The sequence below is a fragment of the Panulirus ornatus genome, chromosome 22 (genome assembly GCF_036320965.1).
Source record: "Panulirus ornatus isolate Po-2019 chromosome 22, ASM3632096v1, whole genome shotgun sequence".
NCBI classification, from domain to species: domain Eukaryota; kingdom Metazoa; phylum Arthropoda; class Malacostraca; order Decapoda; family Palinuridae; genus Panulirus; species Panulirus ornatus.
Genome location: NC_092245.1, coordinates 4,189,658 through 4,212,995, shown reverse-complemented (window position 1 = coordinate 4,212,995; position 23,338 = coordinate 4,189,658). Strand labels below are relative to the sequence as shown.

The window sequence follows — 23,338 nt, the reverse complement described above, 5'->3', positions numbered from 1 at the left end:
GGTTTACCCCAGACGCTTCACATGCCGATTCAATCCATTAACAGCACATCGACCCCGGTATACCACATCGATCCAATTCACTCTATTCCTTCCACACCTTTCACCCTCCTGCATGTTCAGGCCCCGATCACTCAAAATCTTTTTCACTCCATCTTTCCACTCCAATTTGGTCTCCAACTTCTCGTTCCCTCCACCTCTGACACATATATCCTCTTAGTCAATCTTTCCTCACTCATTCTCTCCATGTGCCCAAACCATTTCAAAACACCCTCTTCTGCTCTCTCAACCACACTCTTCTTATTTCCACACATCTCTCTTACCCTTACATTACTTACTCGATCAAACCACCTCTCACCACATATTGTCCTCAAACATGTCATTTCCAGCACGTCCACCCTCTTGCGCACAACTCTATCCATACCCCACGCCTCGCAACCATACAACATTATTGGAACGACTATTCCTTCAAACATACCCATTTTTGCTTTCCGAGATAATGTTCTCGACTTCCACAGATTCTTCAAGGCTCCCAGGATTTTCGCCCCTTCCCCCACCCTATGATTCACTTCCGCTTCCATGGTTCCATCCGCTGCCAGATCCACTCCCAGATATCTAAAACACTTTACTTCCTCCAGTTTTTCTCCATTCAAACTTACCTCCCAATTGACTTGACCCTCAACCCTACTGTACCTAATAACCTTGCTCTTATTTACATTTACTCTTAACTTTTTTCTTTCACACACTTTACCAAACTCAGTCACCAGCTTCTGTAGTTTCTCACATGAATCTGCCACCAGTGCTGTATCATCAGCGAACAACAACTGACTCACTTCCCAAGCTCCCTCATCCACAACAGACTACATACTTGCCCCTCTTTCCAAAACTCTTGCATTCACCTCCCTAACAACCCCATCCATAAACAAATTAAACAACCATGGAGACTTCACACACCCCTGCCGCAAACCTATATTCACTGAGAACCAATAACTTTCCTCTCTTCCTACACGTACACATGCCTTACATCCTCGATAAAAACTTTTCCCTGCTTCTAACAACTTGCCTCCCACACCATATATTCTTCGTACTTTCCACAGAGCTTCTCTATCAGCTCTATCATACGCCTTCTCCAGATCCATAAATGCTACATACAAATCCATTTGCTTTTCTAAGTATTTCTCACATACATTCTTCAAAGCAAACACCTGATCCACATATCCTCTACCACTTCTGAAACCACACTGCTCTTCCCCAATCTGATGCTCTGTACATGCCTTCTCTGTTTACCAAATCATTTTCCCTAACCCTCTCACTTTGCACACCACCTCGACCAAAACACCCTGTATCTGCCACTCTATCATCAAACACATTCAACAAACCTTCAAAATACTCACTCCATCTCCTTCTCACATCACCACTACTTGTTATCACCTCCCCATTAGCCCCCTTCACTGGAGTTCCCATTTGCTACCTTGTTTTACACACTTTATTTACCTCCTTCCAAAACATCTTTTTATTCTCCCTAAAATTTAATGATACTCTCTCACCCCAACTCTCATTTGCCCTCTTTTTCACCTCTTGCACCATTCTTTTGGCCTCCTGTCTCTTTCATTTATACATCTCCCACTCATTTGCATTTTTTCCCTGCAAAAATCATCCAAATGCCTCTCTCTTCTCTTTCACTAATAATCTTACTTCTTCATCCCACCACTCACTACCCTTTCTAATCAACCCACCTCCCACGCTTCTCATGCCACAAGCATCTTTTGCGCAAGCCATCACTGCTTCCTTAATACATCCCATTCCTCCCCCACTCCCCTTACCTCCTTTGTTCTCATCTTTTTCCATTCTGTACTCAGTCTCTCCTGGTACTTCCTCAAACAAGTCTCCTTCCCAAGCTCACTTACTCTCATATATATATATATATTTTTTTTTTTTTTTTTTTTTTTTTTTTATACTTTGTCGCTGTCTCCCGCGTTTGCGAGGTAGCGCAAGGAAACAGACGAAAGAAATGGCCCAACCCCCCCCATACACATGTACATACACACGTCCACACACGCAAATATACATACCTACACAGCTTTCCATGGTTTACCCCAGACGCTTCACATGCCTTGATTCAATCCACTGACAGCACGTCAACCCCTGTATACCACATCGCTCCAATTCACTCTATTCCTTGCCCTCCTTTCACCCTCCTGCATGTTCAGGCCCCGATCACACAAAATCCTTTTCACTCCATCTTTCCACCTCCAATTTGGTCTCCCTCTTCTCCTCGTTCCCTCCACCTCCGACACATATATCCTCTTGGTCAATCTTTCCTCACTCATTCTCTCCATGTGCCCAAACCACTTCAAAACACCCTCTTCTGCTCTCTCAACCACGCTCTTTTTATTTCCACACATCTCTCTTACCCTTACGTTACTTACTCGATCAAACCACCTCACACCACACATTGTCCTCAAACATCTCATTTCCAGCACATCCATCCTCCTACGCACAACTCTATCCATAGCCCACGCCTCGCAACCATACAACATTGTTGGAACTACTATTCCTTCAAACATACCCATTTTTGCTTTCCGGGATAATGTTCTCGACTTCCACACATTTTTCAAGGCTCCCAAAATTTTCGCCCCCTCCCCCACCCTATGATCCACTTCCGCTTCCATGGTTCCATCCGCTGACAGATCCACTCCCAGATATCTAAAACACTTCACTTCCTCCAGCCTCTCACCATTCAAACTCACCTCCCAATTGACTTGACCCTCAACCCTACTGTACCTAATAACCTTGCTCTTATTGACATTTACTCTTAACTTTAGTGGTTTTGATGCACGAGACCGGGTTATAGTGATGGGTGATTTGAATGCAAAGGTGAGTAATGTGGCAGTTGAGGGAATAATTGGTATACATGGGGTGTTCAGTGTTGTAAATGGAAATGGTGAAGAGCTTGTAGATTTATGTGCTGAAAAAGGACTGATGATTGGAAATACCTGGTTTAAAAAGCGAGATATACATAAGTATACTTATGTAAGTAGGAGAGATGGCCAGAGAGCGTTATTGGATTACGTGTTAATTGACAGGCGCACGAAAGAGACACTTTTGGATGTTAATGTGCTGAGAGGTGCAACTGGAGGGATGTCTGATCATTATCTTGTGCAGGCTAAGGTGAAGATTTGTATGGGTTTTCAGAAAAGAAGAGTGAATGTTGGGGTGAAGAGGGTGGTGAGAGTAAGTGAGCTTGGGAAGGAGACTTGTGTGAGGAAGTACCAGGAGAGACTGAGTACAGAATGGAAAAAGGTGAGAACAATGGAAGTAAGGGGAGTGGGGGAGGAATGGGATGTATTTAGGGAATCAGTGATGGATTGCACAAAAGATGCTTGTGGCATGAGAAGAGTGGGAGGTGGGTTGATTAGAAAGGGTAGTGAGTGGTGGGATGAAGAAGTAAGAGTATTAGTGAAAGAGAAGAGAGAGGCATTTGGACGATTTTTGCAGGGAAAAAATGCAATTGAGTGGGAGATGTATAAAAGAAAGAGACAGGAGGTCAAGAGAAAGGTGCAAGAGGTGAAAAAAAGGGCAAATGAGAGTTGGGGTGAGAGAGTATCATTAAATTTTAGGGAGAATAAAAAGATGTTCTGGAAGGAGGTAAATAAAGTGCGTAAGACAAGGGAGCAAATGGGAACTTCAGTGATGGGCGCAAATGGGGAGGTGATAACAAGTAGTGGTGTTGTGAGAAGGAGATGGAGTGAGTATTTTGAAGGTTTGTTGAATGTGTTTCATGATAGAGTGGCAGATATAGGGTGTTTTGGTCGAGGTGGTGTGCAAAGTGAGAGGGTTAGGGAAAATGATTTGGTAAACAGAGAAGAGGTAGTAAAAGCTTTGCGGAAGATGAAAGCCGGCAAGGCAGCAGGTTTGGATGGTATTGCAGTGGAATTTATTAAAAAAGGGGGTGACTGTATTGTTGACTGGTTGGTAAGGTTATTCAATGTATGTATGACTCATGGTGAGGTGCCTGAAGATTGGCGGAATGCGTGCATAGTGCCATTGTACAAAGGCAAAGGGGATAAGAGTGAGTGCTCAAATTACAGAGGTATAAGTTTGTTGAGTATTCCTGGTAAATTACATGGGAGGGTATTGATTGAGAGGGTGAAGGCATGTACAGAGCATCAGATTGGGGAAGAGCAGTGTGGTTTCAGAAGTGGTAGAGGATGTGTGGAGCAGGTGTTTGCTTTGAAGAATGTATGTGAGAAATACTTAGAAAAGCAAATGGATTTGTATGTAGCATTTATGGATCTGGAGAAGGCATATGATAGAGTTGATAGAGATGCTCTGTGGAAGGTATTAAGAATATATGGTGTGGGAGGCAAGTTGTTAGAAGCAGTGAAAAGTTTTTATCGAGGATGTAAGGCATGTGTATGTGTAGGAAGAGAGGAAAGTGATTGGTTCTCAGTGAATGTAGGTTTGCGGCAGGGGTGTGTGATGTCTCCATGGTTGTTTAATTTGTTTATGGATGGGGTTGTTAGGGAGGTGAATGCAAGAGTTTTGGAAAGAGGGGCGATTATGAAGTCTGTTGGGGATGAGAGAGCTTGGGAAGTGAGTCAGCTGGTGACTGAGTTCGGTAAAGTGTGTGGAAGAAGAAAGTTAAGAGTAAATGTGAATAAGAGCAAGGTTATTAGGTACAGTAGGGTTGAGGGTCAAGTCAATTGGGAGGTGAGTTTGAATGGAGTAAAACTGGAGGAAGTGAAGTGTTTTAGATATCTGGAAGTGGATCTGGCAGCGGATGGAACCATGGAAGCGGAAGTGGATCATAGGGTGGGGGAGGGGGCGAAAATTCTGGGAGCCTTGAAGAATGTGTGGAAGTCGAGAACATTATCTCGGAAAGCAAAAATGGGTATGTTTGAAGGAATAGTGGTTCCAACAATGTTGTATGGTTGCGAGGCGTGGGCTATGGATAGAGTTGTGCACAGGAGGATGGATGTGCTGGAAATGAGATGTTTGAGGACAATGTGTGGTGTGAGGTGGTTTGATCGAGTAAGTAACATAAGGGTAAGAGAGATGTGTGGAAATAAAAAGAGCGTGGTTGAGAGAGCAGAAGAGGGTGTTTTGAAATGGTTTGGGCACATGGAGAAAATGAGTGAGGAAAGATTGACCAAGAGGATATGTGTGTCGGAGGTGGAGGGAACGAGGAGAAGAGGGAGACCAAATTGGAGGTGGAAAGATGGAGTGAAAAAGATTTTATGTGATCGGGGCCTGAACATGCAGGAGGGTGAAAGGAGGGCAAGGAATAGAGTGAATTGGAGCGATGTGGTATACCGGGGTTGACGTGCTGTCAGTGGATTGAATCAAGGCATGTGAAGCGTCTGGGGTAAACCATGGAAAGCTGTGTAGGTATGTATATTTGCGTGTGTGGACGTATGTATATACATGTGTATGGGGTGGGTTGGGCCATTTCTTTCGTCTGTTTCCTTGCGCTACCTCGCAAACGCGGGAGACAGCGACAAAGCAAAAAAAAAAACAAATATATATTATATTTTATTTTTATTATACTTTGTCGCTGTCTCCCGCGTTTGTGAGGTAGCGCAAGGAAACAGACGAAAGAAATGGCCCAACCCCCCCCATACACATGTATATACATACGTCCACACACGCAAATATACATACCTACACAGCTTTCCATGGTTTACCCCAGACGCTTCACATGCCTTGATTCAATCCACTGACAGCACGTCAACCCCGGTATACCACATCGCTCCAAATCACTCTATTCCTTGCCCTCCTTTCACCCTCCTGCATGTTCAGGCCCCGATCACACAAAATCTTTTTCACTCCATCTTTCCACCTCCAATTTGGTCTCCCTCTTCTCCTCGTTCCCTCCACCTCCGACACATATATCCTCTTGGTCAATCTTTCCTCACTCATTCTCTCCATGTGCCCAAACCACTTCAAAACACCCTCTTCTGCTCTCTCAACCACGCTCTTTTTATTTCCACACATCTCTCTTACCCTTACGTTACTCACTCGATCAAACCACCTCACACCACACATTGTCCTCAAACATCTCATTTCCAGCACATCCATCCTCCTGCGCACAACTCTATCCATATCCCACGCCTCGCAACCATACAACATTGTTGGAACCACTATCCCTTCAAACATACCCATTTTTGCTTTCCGAGATAATGTTCTCGACTTCCACACATTCTTCAAGGCCCCCAGAATTTTCGCCCCTCCCCCACCCTATGATCCACTTCCGCTTCCATGGTTCCATCCGCTGCCAGATCCACTTCCAGATATCTAAAACACTTCACTTCCTCCAGTTTTACTCCATTCAAACTCACCTCCCAATTGACTTGACCCTCAACCCTACTGTACCTAATAACCTTGCTCTTATTCACATTTACTCTTAACTTTCTTCTTCCACACACTTTACCGAACTCAGTCACCAGCTTCTGCAGTTTCTCACATGAATCAGCCACCAGCGCTGTATCATCAGCGAACAGCAACTGACTCACTTCCCAAGCTCTCTCATCCCCAACAGACTTCATACTTGCCCCTCTTTCCAAAACTCTTGCATTTACCTCCCTAACAACCCCATCCATAAACAAATTAAACAACCATGGAGACATCACACACCCCTGCCGCAAACCTACATTCACTGAGAACCAATCACTTTCCTCTCTTCCTACACGTACACATGCCTTACATCCTTGATAAAAACTTTTCACTGCTTCTAACAACTTTCCTCCCACACCATATATTCTTAATACCTTCCACAGAGCATCTCTATCAACTCTATCATATGCCTTCTCCAGATCCATAAATGCTACATACAAATCCATTTGCTTTTCTAAGTATTTCTCACCTACATTCTTCAAAGCAAACACCTGATCCACACATCCTCTACCACTTCTGAAACCACACTGCTCTTCCCCAATCTGATGCTCTGTACATGCCTTCACCCTCTCAATCAATACCCTCCCATATAATTTACCAGGAATACTCAACAAACTTATACCTCTGTAATTTGAGCACTCACGCTTATCCCCTTTGCCTTTGTACAATGGCACTATGCACGCATTCAGCCAATCCTCAGGCACCTCACCATGAGTCATACATACATTAAATAACCTTACCAACCAGTCAACAATACAGTCATATATATATATATATATATATATATATGATGTGAGAAGGAGATGGAGTGAGTATTTTGAAGGTTTGTTGAATGTGTTTGATGATAGAGTGGCAGATATAGGGTGTTTTGGTCGAGGTGGTGTGCAAAGTGAGAGGGTTAGGGAAAATGATTTGGTAAACAGAGAAGAGATAGTGAAAGCTTTGCAGAAGATGAAAGCCAGCAAGGCAGCAGGTTTGGAAGGTATTGCAGTGGAATTTATAAAAAAAGGGGGTGACTGTATTGTTGACTGGTTGGTAAGGTTATTTAATGTATGTATGACTCATGGTGAGGTGCCTGAGGATTGGCTGAATGCGTGCATAGTGCCATTGTACAAAGGCAAAGGGGATAAGCGTGAGTGCTCAAATTACAGAGGTATAAGTTTGTTGAGTATTCCTGGTAAATTATATGGGAGGGTATTGATTGAGAGGGTGAAGGCATGTACAGAGCATCAGATTGGGGAAGAGCAGTGTGGTTTCAGAAGTGGTAGAGGATGTGTGGATCAGGTGTTTGCTTTGAAGAATGTATGTGAGAAATACTTAGAAAAGCAAATGGATTTGTATGTAGCATTTATGGATCTGGAGAAGGCATATGATAGAGTTGATAGAGATGCTCTGTGGAAGGTATTAAGAATATATGGTGTGGGAGGAAAGTTGTTAGAAGCAGTGAAAAGTTTTTATCAAGGATGTAAGGCATGTGTACGTGTAGGAAGAGAGGAAAGTGATTGGTTCTCAGTGAATGTAGGTTTGCGGCAGGGGTGTGTGATGTCTCCATGGTTGTTTAATTTGTTTATGGATGGGGTTGTTAGGGAGGTAAATGCAAGAGTTTTGGAAAGAGGGGCAAGTATGAAGTCTGTTGGGGATGAGAGAGCTTGGGAAGTGAGTAAGTTGTTGTTCGCTGATGATACAGCGCTGGTGGCTGATTCATGTGAGAAACTGCAGAAGCTGGTGACTGAGTTTGGTAAAGTGTGTGGAAGAAGAAAGTTAAGAGTAAATGTGAATAAGAGCAAGGTTATTAGGTACAGTAGGGTTGAGGGTCAAGTCAATTGGGAGGTGAGTTTGAATGGAGAAAAACTGGAGGAAGTGAAGTGTTTTAGATATCTGGGAGTGGATCTGGCAGCGGATGGAACCATGGAAGCGGAAGTGGATCATAGGGTGGGGGAGGGGGCGAAAATTCTGGGGGCCTTGAAGAATGTGTGGAAGTCGAGAACATTATCTCGGAAAGCAAAAATGGGTATGTTTGAAGGAATAGTGGTTCCAACAATGTTTTATGGTTGCGAGGCGTGGGCTATGGATAGAGTTGTGCGCAGGAGGATGGATGTGCTGGAAATGAGATGTTTGAGGACAATGTGTGGTGTGAGGTGGTTTGATCGAGTGAGTAACGTAAGGGTAAGAGAGATGTGTGGAAATAAAAAGAGCGTGGTTGAGAGAGCAGAAGAGGGTGTTTTGAAGTGGTTTGGGCACATGGAGAGAATGAGTGAGGAAAGATTGACCAAGAGGATATATGTGTCGGAGGTGGAGGGAACGAGGAGAAGAGGGAGACCAAATTGGAGGTGGAAAGATGGAGTGAAAAAGATTTTGTGTGATCGGGGCCTGAACATGCAGGAGGGTGAAAGGAGGGCAATAGAGTGAATTGGAGCGATGTGGTATACCGGGGTTGACATGCTGTCAGTGGATTGAATCAAGGCATGTGAAGCGTCTGGGGTAAACCATGGAAAGCTGTGTAGGTATGTATATTTGCGTGTGTGGACGTATGTATATACATGTGTATGGGGGGGGTTGGGCCATTTCTTTCGTCTGTTTCCTTGCGCTACCTCGCAGACGCGGGAGACAGCGACAGAGTATAATAAACATATAAATAAATAATATATATATATATATATATATATATATATATATATATATATATATATATATATATATATATATATATATATGTAGCATTTATGGATCTGGAGAAGGCATATGATAGAGTTGATAGAGATGCTCTGTGGAAGGTATTAAGAATATATGGTGTGGGTGGCAATTTGTTAGAAGCAGTGAAAAGTTTTTATCGAGGATGTAAGGCATGTGTACGTGTAGGAAGAGAGGAAAGTGATTGGTTCTCAGTGAATGTAGGTTTGCAGCAGGGGTGTGTGATGTCTCAATGGTTGTTTAATTTGTTTATGGATGGGGCTGTTAGGGAGGTGAATGCAAGAGTTTTGGAAAGAGGGGCAAGTATGAAGTCTGTTGTGGATGAGAGAACATGGGAAATGAGTCAGTTGTTGTTCGCTGATGATACAGCACTGGTGGCTGATTCATGTGAGAAACTGCAGAAGCTGGTGACTGAGTTTGGTAAAGTGTGTGAAAGAAGAAAGTTAAGAGTAAATGTGAATAAGAGCAAGGTTATTAAGTACAGTAGGGTTGAGGGTCAAGTCAATTGGGAGGTAAGTTTGAATGGAGAAAAACTGGAGGAAGTAAAGTGTTTTAGATATCTGGGAGTGGATCTGGCAGCGGATGGAACCATGGAACGGAAGTGAATCATAGGGTGGGGGAGGGAGCGAAAATTCTGGGAGCCTTGAAAAATGTGTGGAAGTCGAGAACATTATCTCAGAAAGCAAAAATGGGTATGTTTGAAGGAATAGTGGTTCCAACAATGTTGTATGGTTGTGAGGCGTGGGCTATGGATAGAGTTGTGCGCAGGAGGGTGGATGTGCTGGAAATGAGATGTTTGAGGACAATGTGTGGTGTGAGGTGGTTTGATCGAGTTAGTAATGTAAGGGTAAGAGAGATGTGTGGAAATAAGAAGAGTGTGGTTGAGAGAGCAGAAGAGGGTGTTTTGAAATGGTTTGGGCACATAGAGAGAATGAGTGAGGAAAGATTGACAAAGAGGATATATGTGTCGGAGGTGGAGGGAACGAGAAGTGGGAGACCAAATTGGAGGTGGAAAGATGGAGTGAAAAAGATTTTGAGTGATTGGGGCCTGAACATGCAGGAGGGTGAAAGGCAGGCAAGGAATAGAGTGAATTGGATCGATGTGGTATACCGGGGTTGACATGCTGTCAGTGGATTGAATCAATATATTTTTTTTTTTTTTTTTTACTTTGTCGCTGTCTCCCGCATTTGCGAGGAATCAATATATATATATATATATATATATATATATATATATATATATATATATATATATATATTGGGAGGTGAGTTTGAATGGTGAGAGGCTGGAGGAAGTGAAGTGTTTTAGATATCTGGGAGTGGATCTGTCAGCGGATGGAACCATGGAAGCGGAAGTGGATCATAGGGTGGGGGAGGGGGCGAAAATTTTGGGAGCCTTGAAAAATGTGTGGAAGTCGAGAACATTATCCCGGAAAGCAAAAATGGGTATGTTTGAAGGAATAGTAGTTCCAACAATGTTGTATGGTTGCGAGGCGTGGGCTATGGATAGAGTTGTGCGCAGGAGGATGGATGTGCTGGAAATGAGATGTTTGAGGACAATGTGTGGTGTGAGGTGGTTTGATCGAGTAAGCAACGTAAGGGTAAGAGAGATGTGTGGAAATAAAAAGAGCGTGGTTGAGAGAGCAGAAGAGGGTGTTTTGAAATGGTTTGGGCACATGGAGAGAATGAGTGAGGAAAGATTGACCAAGAGGATATATGTGTCGGAGGTGGAGGGAACGAGGAGAAGAGGGAGACCAAATTGGAGGTGGAAAGATGGAGTGAAAAGGATTTTGTGTGATCGGGGCCTGAACATGCAGGAGGGTGAAAGGAGGGCAAGGAATAGAGTGAATTGGAGCGATGTGGTATACAGGGGTTGACGTGCTGTCAGTGGATTGAATCAAGGCATGTGAAGCGTCTGGGGTAAACCATGGAAGGCTGTGTAGGTATGTATATTTGCGTGTGTGGACGTGTGTATGTACATGTGTATGGGGGGGGTTGGGCCATTTCTTTCGTCTGTTTCCTTGCGCTACCTCGCAAACGCGGGAGACAGCGACAAAGTATAAAAAAAAAAAAAAAAAAAAAAATATATATATATATATATATATATATGGAGTGAAAAAGATTTTGTGTGATTGGGGCCTGAACATGCAGGAGGGTGAAAGGAGGGCAAGGAATAGAGTGAATTGGAGCGATGTGGTATACCGGGGTTGATGTGCTGTCAGTGGATTAAATCAGGCATGTGAAGCGTCTGGGGTATACCATGGAAAGCTGTGTAGGTATGTATATTTGCGTGTGTGGACGTATGTATATACATGTGTATGGGGGTGGGTTGGGCCATTTCTTTCGTCTGTTTCCTTGCGCTACCTCGCAAACGCGGGAGACAGCGACAAAGCAAAAAAAAAAAAAAAAAAAAAAAAAAATATATATATATATATGTGTGTGTGTGTGTGTGTGTGTGTGTATGTGGGTGGATGGGACAGTCTTTGTCTTTTTCCTTGCGCTACCTCACTGAAGCGGGAACCAGCAATTAAATATTATAAAATAATAATAATATATATATTATTCATATTCATTTTACCTAATTGCTGTCTCCCACATTAGCAAGGTAGCACAATGAAACAGACGAAAAAACAGCCTAACCCATCCACATACACATGTATATACATAACCACCCACGTGCGCACATATACATAACTATACATTTCAATGTACACATACATATACATACACAGACATATATACACATGTACATATTCCTACTTGCTGCTTCCATCCATTCCCATCGCCACCCTTCCACATATGAAATAGCAACCCCTTCCACACATTCTTCAATGCTCCCAGAACCTTCATCCCCCCCCCACCCTGTGACTCACTTCCGCTTCCATGATTCCACTCGCTGCTAAATCCACTTCCAGATACCTAACACTTCACTTCCTCCAGATTTTCTCCATTCAAACTTGCCTCCCAATTAAGTTGTGCCTCAACCCAACTCAAACTAATAACCTTGCTCTTATTCACATTTACTCTCAACTTTCTTCTTTCACACACTTTACCAAACTCAGTCACCAACTTCTGCAGTTTCTCACACAAATCAGCCACCAGCACTGTATCATCAACAAACAACTGACTCACTTCCTAAGCCCTCTCATCTAAAACAGACTGCATCCTTGCCCCTTTTCCAAAACTCTTGCATTCACCTCCCTAACAACCACGTCCATAAACAAATTAGAACAGCCATGAAGACATCACGCACCCCTGCCACAAACCGACATTCGCTGGGAACCAATCTCTTTCCTCTCTTCGTACTCAAACACATGCCTTACATCCTCGATTAAATCTTTCCACTACTTCCAGCAACTTACCTCCCACATCATATACTCTTAATACCTTCCACAAAGCATCTCTATCCTATCTATCATATGACTTCTCCAGATCCATATATGCTAGATAAAAATCCATCTGTTTTTCTAAGAATTTCTCACATACATTCTTCAAAGCAAACACCTGATCCACACATCCTCTACCACTTCTGAAACCACATTGCTCTTCCCCAATCTGATGCTCTGTACTTGCCTTTACCCTCTCAATCAATACCCTTCCATATAATTTCCCAGGAATACTCAAAAAAAACTCATGCCTCTGTAATTTGAGCACTCACCTTCATCCCCTTTGACTTTATACAATGGCACTTTGCATGCATTCTGCCAATCCTCACGCACTTTGCCATGAACCATACATACACTGAATATCCTTACAAACCAGTCAACAACAAAGTCGCCCCCTTTTTTAAAAATTCCATGGCAATACCATCCACATCTGCCACCTTGCCGGCTTTCATCTTCCACAAAGCTTTCACTACCTCTTCTCCGTTTACCAAACCATTCTTCCTGACCCTCTCAGTCTGCACAGCACCTCGACCAAAACACCCTATATCTGCCACTCTATCATCAAACATTCAACAAACCTTCAAAATAATCACTCCATCTCCTTCTCACTTCACCTCTACTTGTTATTACCTCCCCATTAGCCCCCTTCACCAACATTCCCATTTGTTCTCTTGTCTTACACACTTTATTTACCTCCTTCCAAAACATCTTTTTATTCTCCCTAAAATCTAATGACTCTCTCACCCCAACCCTCATTTGCCTATTTCTCACCTCTTGCACCTTTCTCTTGACCTCCTGCCTCTTTCTTTTATACATCTCCCAGTCATTCGTACTATATATATTAAAAGCTACAGCGAAATCACACAGCCCTGCCTGACACTTACATGTGTCCCAAAACTTTTGCTTAGCTCTCCATCCACTCTTACACACACATTTGCTCCTCATTAGAAGGCTTTTTACACCAACCAACAGTTTCCCCTTATACCAAATAACATTAACACATCCTACAAAGCATTCAACTTGACTCTGTCATACGTATTCTCCAGATCCATAAAAAGCTGCATACAACTTCTTTTTTTATATATTTTTTATTTTATTTTGCTTGGTCGCTGTCTCCCGCGTCAGCGAGGTAGCGCAAGGAAACAGACAAAAGAATGGCCCATTGGGACCCATCCACATACACATGTATATACATACACGTCCACACACGCAAATATACATACCTATACTTCTCAATGTATACATATATATATACACACACAGACATATACACATATACACATGTACATAGTTCATACTGTTTGCCTTTATTCATTCCCATCGCCACCCCACCACATGTGAAATAACAACCCCCTCCCCTTCATATGCATGAGGTAGCGCTAGGAAAAGACAACAAAGGCAACATTCGTTCACACTCATTCTCTCACTGTCATGTAATAATGCACCGAAACCACAGCTCCCTTTCCACATCCAGGCCCCACAAAACTTTCTATGGTTTACCCTAGACACTTCACATACCCTGGTTCAATCCACTGACAGCACATCGACCACAGTATACCACATCGTTCCAGTTCACTCTATTCCTTGCACGCCTTTCACCCTCCTGCATGTTCAGGCCCCGACCACTCAAAATCTTTTCCACTCCATCTTTCCACCACCAATTTGGTCTCCCACTTCCTTATTCCCTCCACCTCTGACACATATATCCTCTTGGTCAATCTTTCCTCACTCATTCTCTCCATGTGACTAAACCATTTCAAAACACCCTCTTCTGCTCTCTCAACCACACTCTTTTTATTACCACACATCTCTCTTATCCTATTGTTACTTACTCGATCAAACCACCTCGCACAACTTCTTACCTTTCGCTAAATACTTTTCCACACTTATGTTTACCACAAAAATATGATCTACACATTCCCTACCTTTCCTAAAACCACCTAGCTCTTCACTTATTTGCATTCAGTCACTTCCATCACTCTGTCAATTAATATTCTTGCATACACTTTTCCAGGTATACTTAACAGACTTATTCCCCTATCATTGCTACATACATCCCTCACTTCGTAGAACTGAAGTGTTTTAGATAGCTGGGAGTGGATTCAGCAGCATATGGAACCATGGAAGCAGAAGTGAGTCCAGGGTGGGGGAGGGGGCGAAGGTTCTGGGAGCATTGAAGAATGTGTGGATGGCGAGAACGTTATCTCGGAGAGCAAAAATGGGTATGTTTGAAGGAATAGTGGTTTCAACAATGATATATGGTTAAGGGGCATGGGCTATAGATAGGGTTGTGCAGAGGAGGGTGGATGTGTTGGAAATGAAATGTTTGAGGCCATATGTGGTGTGAGTTGGTTTGATCGAGTAAGTAATGGAAGGGTAAGAGAGATGTGTGGAAATAAAAAAGAGTGTGGTAGAGAGAGCAGAAGAGGGTGTACTGAAATGGTTTGGTCAAATGGAGAGGATGAGTGAGAAAAGATTGACAAAGAGGATATATGTGTCAGAGGTGGAGGGAACGAGGAAAAGTGGGAGACCAAATTGGAGGTGGAAGGATGGAGTGAAAAAAATTTTGAGCGATCAAGGCCTGAACATACAGGAGGGTGAAAGGTGTGCAAGGAATAGAATGAATTGGAATGATGTGATATACCGGGGTCGCTGTAATGTCAATGGATTGAACCAGGGCATGTGAAGCGTCTGGAGTAAACCATGGAAAGTTTTGTGGAGCCTGGATGTGGAAAGGAAGCTGTAGTTTCAGTGCATTACGCATGATAGCTAGAGACTGAGTATGAATAGATGTGGCATTTGTTGTCTTTTCATAGTGCTACCTCGCACACATGCATGGGGGTGCTGTTTCATGTGTAGCAGGGTTTCGACGGGAATGGATGAAGGCAGCAAGTATGATTATGTACATGTTCATATATGTTGATATCTGTGTATGTATATGTATGGATACGTTAAAATGTATAGGTATGCATATGTGCGTGTGTGGGTGGGTTGGGCCATTTTTTTGTCTGTTTCCTTGCTCTGCCTTGCTAACATGAGAGAAAGCGACTAAGTATAATAATAATAATGAAAAATACATCCTTCACACCTTTTCCTTACAATAAAGGAACATTATTAGCTTTCACCCAATCCTATGGCACAACCTTTTCTTTCCACGCTAAATAAAAAATGCATCCACTCTATCACACTTTCTCCTCCATACTTTCAGCTGTAATTCCATCCACTCCAAGTGCGTTTCCCACCCTAAGCCTCATTATTGCCCTTCTTCCTCCTTCTCTGCTATAGGCCCCTGCACTTGTACCCTCTTCCTTCTATCCTCCAAACCCATGCATGTAACAACTGCTGCCTTCCCTTTTCCCACACTCATCAGTTCTTCAAAACACTCTTTCCATCTTCCTTTCACTTCCTCCATTTGATTAAGTAGTTCCTCTTTCTTACTTCTCACATCAACATTTCCAATTCTACATCCACCTCTTTCCTTTTTCACCTACTTCCCTACAGTTTCTTATTATCCCAAAACTTTTCACTAACTTTCTTCCAAAGTTTTCATCTACTCTTTCTTTGCTTTTCTCTATCTGCTTCTTAACATCAGCATACATATTCTGTATTCTTCCCTCCTTTGCTGAACTTCCACTGGTACATTCATACTGAGCAATCTAACTCTTATACAGCATTTCTAACCTCTTCTGTCCACTATGCATTGCCCTCCTTATTCCTGTATCCCACTAACTTGTATCCAACTACTGATTCTACAACATTTACTAGTATTTCTCTAAACATTTTAAACACCTCATTCACACACTTCCATCTAAGCTTTCAGTTACCATCCTTTCATACTCCTCTGTGCATTTTTTCTGATTCATCTTCTCATATGCCAACACTTTTGCCTCTTCATTCTTCCTTAAACCATACCTCCACTTCTTGATCCTTATCCCCACAAGAACAGCGAAATGGTCAGAATCTCCAAAGAATCCTCTCACGACTCTAGCATCCAAAACAGCCTTTCTCATCTTTCATCCACTGCCACATAGTCAATCAAAGCCTTTTGTCCTTCTCTTCCATCACTCCTCATCCATGTGTATCTATCATCTTGTGCTGAAAAATAGTGTTCGCAAGGAATAAACCCTTCAGCACAAATATCCACAAGATAACTTCCATTCTCATTTACTCCAGAAACTTCCCATTTACCAACTATCTCACCAATTTCATCACATTTCACTTTCACACTCATATCACCCAATATGGCCACATTTCTCTTTCTCAAAACCATTTATACAGTCACTGAAATTCTTCCAGATTAGCTTCATTACATCCTTACCTCGTACAGTCTTCATATTCGCAAACACATATACAAATACCCTTGCATATTTCACAATCCCAATCTTTCTTTTCACCCACACAATTCTTGAGCCATTCCATCCATGCTCAGTAACACCCTCCCATACTCTTGGTGATAGCAGAATTGCACATCTTTCTTTTCCTCTTCCCTGGTAATTTCCACTCATTCCCATCCATACCACATCTCTTTCCAAGCCCTCCCATAACTTGGATTCATCATTTCCATCTGCACTCCACACACTCTGCCCAAGAATATAGCTTCCTCAATCTCTAAAATGGCTATGCTACAACTTTTACACCTCCCTACAATCTCCCTCCTTTTTTTCTCCCCAGTCATCCCATTCACATTCAGCACGATCACTCTCAATCGCTCGTTCCTTGTAACCCTCAGCATAACTGCTAGACTCCAATGCCACTTCTTAGACTTTTGTGCCTCACCCTTAACAAGTCACTGGCAGAGGCATCTCCAGCACAGTGTTTCCAGAGGCAGCGAAGCTCAAAAAGCAGTGGTGTCCAGCACTTTGTTAACGCTCATTAAAATCCCATAGAAAAAACTGTTGCAGTCACTGGAAATCTCAACTTTGGTTTTGTAGAATTTAAAGATAAACTACATATAAAATAAGAGCAGGACTAGTTTATAAGCCTACATAAAAAAAACAGGAGTAGGACTAATTTATAAGCCCCCCCACACAGACATCAAGAGTAAGAGATTTAAAAATACTGGTATACCTAAATGGGTAGAACCCCTTTCCAGCAGTTCCAAGCGTGGACTCTATCTAAATATGCTTGATAGTGCCCAAATCCAATTAGTTAACAAACCTACACACAAGAATATATAAGATTTAGTTCTTACTACAAGTGAGGATCTCGTTAATGATGTTGAGGTTACAGAAAAGTTTGCTATAACTGATCAATGACAAACCACTTTTGAGGTTGCCTTTAACACTACATGTAATGATGGTCAAAATGAATCACAAAAATACCGGATTTTAAACGTGCAAATCTTAATAATCTTTGAATTCTTCTCAACAAGCAAAACTGAGATGATACTGTAAATAAAAATAACATGAATGTAGCTTGAAAAACCTTCACAGCAACCTTCAAAGCAGCAGAGGAAGCATACGTGCCAATATACAGTAGACAGTCTATTTCTAAAAATAAACCAAGGTGGTGGAGCAGTGAAATAAAAAGTCTTTGTTATGTAAGAAAGTAGTTTACAAGAAACTGAAAGAATCCAAAGACCAACTTAACTGAGGACGGGAGGTAAATATGCTCAGAGAAAGTATGAGATTATACAATAAAGTAAATGTCAAAATGAAATGTATATTGTTGAAAACAGTAAAAGAAATCCTAAGGAGTTTTATAGTTATGTTACAAACAAGAGTCATTACTCAGTCAAAAAGTCCTTTAATTATTACAAACAGTGACTTGCTTCATGAAAATTAAGCCATAGCAAAAATACTGAATGACTTTCTTGCAACAGTATTTATGATTCAAGACATAACCCATGTCCCAAATCCATTTTCACTGATAAGAGGGGAGAATGTTCTTCAACAAACTGACATAAAAGCCGAAGACATACTGGAGGAAGTGAAGTAAGTCGCAGGGTGGGGGAGGGGGCGAAGGCTCTGGGAGTATTTAAGAATGTGTGGAACGTGAGAACATTATCTCGGATGGCAAAAATGGGCATGTTTGAAATAATAGTGGTTCCAACAATGTTACATGGTTGTAAGGCATGGACTATAGATACAGTTGTGCGAAGGAGGGTGGATGTGTTGGAAATGCAATGTTTGAAGACGTTATGTGGTGTGAGGTGGTTTGATCGAGTAAGTAATGAAAGGGTAAGAGAGATGTGTGGTAATAAAATGTGTGTGGTTCAGAGAGCAGAAGATGGTGTACTGAATTGGTTGAACACATGGAGAGAATGAGTGAGGAATGATTGACAAAGAGGATATATGTGTCAGAGGTGGAGGGAAGAAGGAGAAGCGGGAGACCAAACTGGAGGTGGAAAGATGGAGTGAAAAAGATTTTGAGTGATCAGGGCCTGAACATGCAGGAGGGTGAAAGGCATGCAAGGAATAGAGTGAACTGGAACGATGTGGTATTCCGTGGTCGACATGCTGTCAATGGATTGAACCAGGGCATGTGAAGCATCTGGGTTAAACCATGGAAAAGTTTGTGGGGCCTGGATTTGGAAATGGAGCTGTGGTGTTGGTGCATTACACATGACAGCTAGAGACTAAGTGTGAACGAATGTGGTATTTTTTTTTGTCCTTTCATGGCACTACCTTGCTTGAGGGAGGAGTGCTATTTCATGTGTGGTTAGGTGGCGACAGGAATGGATAAAGGCAGCAAGTATGAATATGTGCATGTGTATATATGTATCTGTCTGTGTATGAATATGTATGTATATGTTGAAATGTATATGTATGTATATGTGCGTGTATGGGCATTTACGTATATACATGTGTATGTGGGTGGGTTGGGCTATTCCCCGTCTGTATCCTTGCGCTGACTTGCTGACGCGCAAGATGGCAATTAAGTATAACAATAATAACTTTCAGTAATAAACAGAATAAAAATAAAAACGGCAGGCTCCAATAAATTTATCTAGGAACAATGAAAGAGGCAAAAAATGAGATAGTTAAGCCCTTGTCCATCCTCTCCATTAAGTCACTTGCTACAGGAAAAGTTCCAGATGAATGGAAGTCAGCCATTGTAACACTGATATTCAAAAAATTTAGTAAGTCACTATTCAGAAATTATCATCCCATTAGCTACTTGTCTGTGCTTGGAAAACTTATTCAAACCATTATCTACGATAAGATTGTAAATCATTTAGAGGACCATCACCTAATAAATGATACTCAGCATGGTTATTGACAAAATTGCTCATGTCTGACAAATCTGTTTGAATTCTTTTATGATACAGTAAACCCTCAATCTAACAGATTAATAGGGGGAAGGGGTGTCCATCAAAGCTGAAAGTCTGTTAAATCAAATGTAACATATTTCTGTGTCACATTTAAGTTCACACTTTTTCTTATAGCTTCTATATTACTGAAGGGTTTAGTGTGAGGTACAATAGTTGGGCGGCAGGCAGCCAGCAGCATGAGTTCACTCGCTGGGCAGTTGAAGCCAGGAGTCAAACTGATAGAGGTGATACCATCCCTATCCTGTGACAGGATACTTCTTATAATAGTGAGGACAGACTATCTGCCTTCATTGCACCTCTTATAAGGTGCAGTGAGTAGGATTTGAACTTTTTTTTTTTTTTTTTTTTTTGCTTTGTCGCTGTCTCCCGCGTTTGCGAGGTAGCACAAGGAAACAGACGAAAGAAATGGCCCAACCCACCCCCATACACATGTATATACATACGTCCACACACGCAAATATACATACCTACACAGCTTTCCATGGTTTACCCCAGACGCTTCACATGCCTTGATTCAATCCACTGACAGCACGTCAACCCCGGTATACCACATCGCTCCAATTCACTCTATTCCTTGCCCTCCTTTCACCCTCCTGCATGTTCAGGCCCCGATCACACAAAATCTTTTTCACTCCATCTTTCCACCTCCAATTGGGTCTCCCACTTCTCCTCATTCCCTCCACCTCCAACACATATATCCTCTTGGTCAATCTTTCCTCACTCATTCTCTCCACGTGCCCAAACCATTTCAAAACACCCTCTTCTGCTCTCTCAACCACGCTCTTTTTATTTCCACACATCTCTCTTACCCTTAAGTTACTTACTCGATCAAACCACCTCACACCACACATTGTCCTCAAACATCTCATTTCCAGCACATCTACCCTCCTGCGCACAACTCTATCCATAGCCCACGCCTCGCAACCATACAACATTGTTGGAACCACTATTTCTTCAAACATACCCATTTTTGCTTTCCGAGATAATGTTCTTGACTTCCAAACATTCTTCAAGGCTCCCAGGATTTTCGCCCCCTCCCCCACCCTATGATTCACTTCCACTTCCATGGTTCCATCCGCTGCCAGATCCACTCCCAGATATCTAAAACACTTTATTTCCTCCAGTTTTTCTCCATTCAAACTTACCTCCCAATTGACTTGACCCTCAACCCTACTGTACCTAATAACCTTGCTCTTATTCACATTTACTCTTAACTTTCTTCTTTCACACACTTTACCAAACTCAGTCACCAGCTTCTGCAGTTTCTCACATGAATCAGCCACCAGCGCTGTATCATCAGCGAACAACAACTGACTCACTTCCCAAGCTCTCTCATCGACAACAGACTTCATACTTGCCCCTCTTTCCAAAACTCTTGCATTCACCTCCCTAACAACCCCATCCATAAACAAATTAAACAACCACGGAGACATCACACACCCCTGCCGCAAACCTACATTCACTGAGAACCAATCACTTTCCTCTCTTCCTACACGTACACATGCCTTACATCCTCGATAAAAACTTTTCACTGCTTCTAACAACTTGCTTCCCACACCATATATTCTTAATACCTTCCACAGAGCATCTCTATCAACTCTATCATATGCCGTCTCTAGATCCATAAATCCTACATACAAATCCATTTGCTTTTCTAAGTATTTCTCACATACATTCTTCAAAGCAAACACCTGATCCACACATCCTCTACCACTTCTGAAACCACACTGCTCTTCCCCAATCTGATGCTCTGTACATGCCTTCACCCTCTCAATATAATTTACCAGAAATACTCAACAAACTAATACCTCTGTAATTTGAGCACTCACTCTTATCCCCTTTGCCTTTGTACAATGGCACTATGTACGCATTCCACCAATCCTCAGGCACCTCACCATGAGTCATACATACATTAAATAACCTTACCAACCAGTCAACAATACAGTCACCCCCTTTTTTAATAAATTCCACTGCAATACCATCCAATCCTGCTGCCTTGCCGGCTTTCATCTTCCGCAAAGCTTTCACTACCTCTTCTCCGTTCACCAAATCATTTTCCCTAACCCTCTCACTTTGCACACCACCTCGACCAAAACACCCTATATCTGCCACTCTATCATCAAACACATTCAACAAACCTTCATAATACTCACTCCATCTCCCTCTCACATCACCACTACTTGTTATCACCTCCCCATTTGCGCCCTTCACTGAAGTTCCCATTTGCTCCCTTGTCTTACGCACTTTATTTACCTCCTTCCAGAACATCTTTTTATTCTCCCTAAAATTTGAACTTATGCAGGGAAAATCCCAAGTTATTGCAAGGTTGCTCACCTTCTTCAGGAGGAGATGGAAGCTTTCTACAAAAAAAATGGGGAGACATGGCCCACATCTCCTCAGCCCACTTCACCAGTCAAATAGATGCGCCAAAGCAGCAGTAAAGGCACCCAAACAGGTCTTGAGGGGCAACACGAGTGTTGGACACAGCCTGCTCAACAGCAAAAAGAATCAGGCCATGCTCCAATACTTCAACAATCCTCACGTGAGGGAGGTGAGTCATCCACACTGCTAGCAGCAGGAAGACAGTTGCAAGATGGTGTTCCTGCGGCCAGCAACGTTATCTGATAAGCCAGCGACAGTGAACTACTCTGTGAAACAGGGAGTAGGCCATAGCAGAAAGCCAGGCTCTCGTGCAGGGTGGCCCAGCAGGTGACACTGCTACGCTGCCCCACCTGTCCATAGGCACCCCCATCTGTATGCAGGTCATTGCTTCGAAGGTGTGGGACAGGTCATGTGTGGAAGTGGAGGTGAAACTGCATAGCCAATACTCAGTGAAGCTTGATGGCAGTGGCCAACCTCTCTTTGTGAAACTGACATCACCTACAACCCCAGGTTTCACTGATCCCTATGATACCCATGGGTCAAGGAGAATACCCACCAGCAGTGGCTTCACTCCCAGTTGTGGCAATATCCAACTTCAGGTGGCAGCACCCACACTTTGTGAGACACTGTCCCACACACTAGCAAGATTATGTTTGTGATGACTCCTGCGAAGAGTGAACACACTAATTTGTATTCATTTTTGCTTTGCTCACATGTGAAGGAAGTGTATTGTTGCTGAGCAGTGGTATGTGTTTATATTTGCCTAATGCTTTGTCAAATTCTAATTAATTTTTTTGTTTTCTTGTTTTAAGTTTTGTTTCTTGTTGCACCAAGTCACATCTAGTTACCAAAATCTCATGAAAGAGTGTATGGTTTAGTGTGTGGTATGATAGTTTGTGAGAGCACCCGGCAGCATGGAAATGTTCACTGGGCAGTTGGAGGCAGGAGTTAGACAGAGACAGAGGTGATGACACCCCTCTCCTGTGAGAGGATACTTCTTCATAATAAAGTGACGATGGACTATCTGCTTTCTTTGCACCTCTTACAATCACATGATGCCATTTTGAATTGTAAAGATTGCAAAGTTCTGAAATATATTCAAAATTCTGAAATAATAGAAACACTCTGTGCACAACCTGACTGCACGATAGCTTGAGGCAGACTAAGAATGTAACTAAGTGAGTCTACTCCATGATACCAAAAACAAGTGTGA

The 23,338-nt window shown here is 42.5% G+C and overlaps 1 protein-coding gene across 5 annotated transcripts in view; it reads right to left on the bottom strand.

Moving 5' to 3' along the window:
* LOC139756501 (uncharacterized) overlaps positions 1–23,338 on the bottom strand; it is a 192,685-nt gene that overhangs the window by 111,679 nt on the left and 57,668 nt on the right. The window lies entirely within an intron of this gene.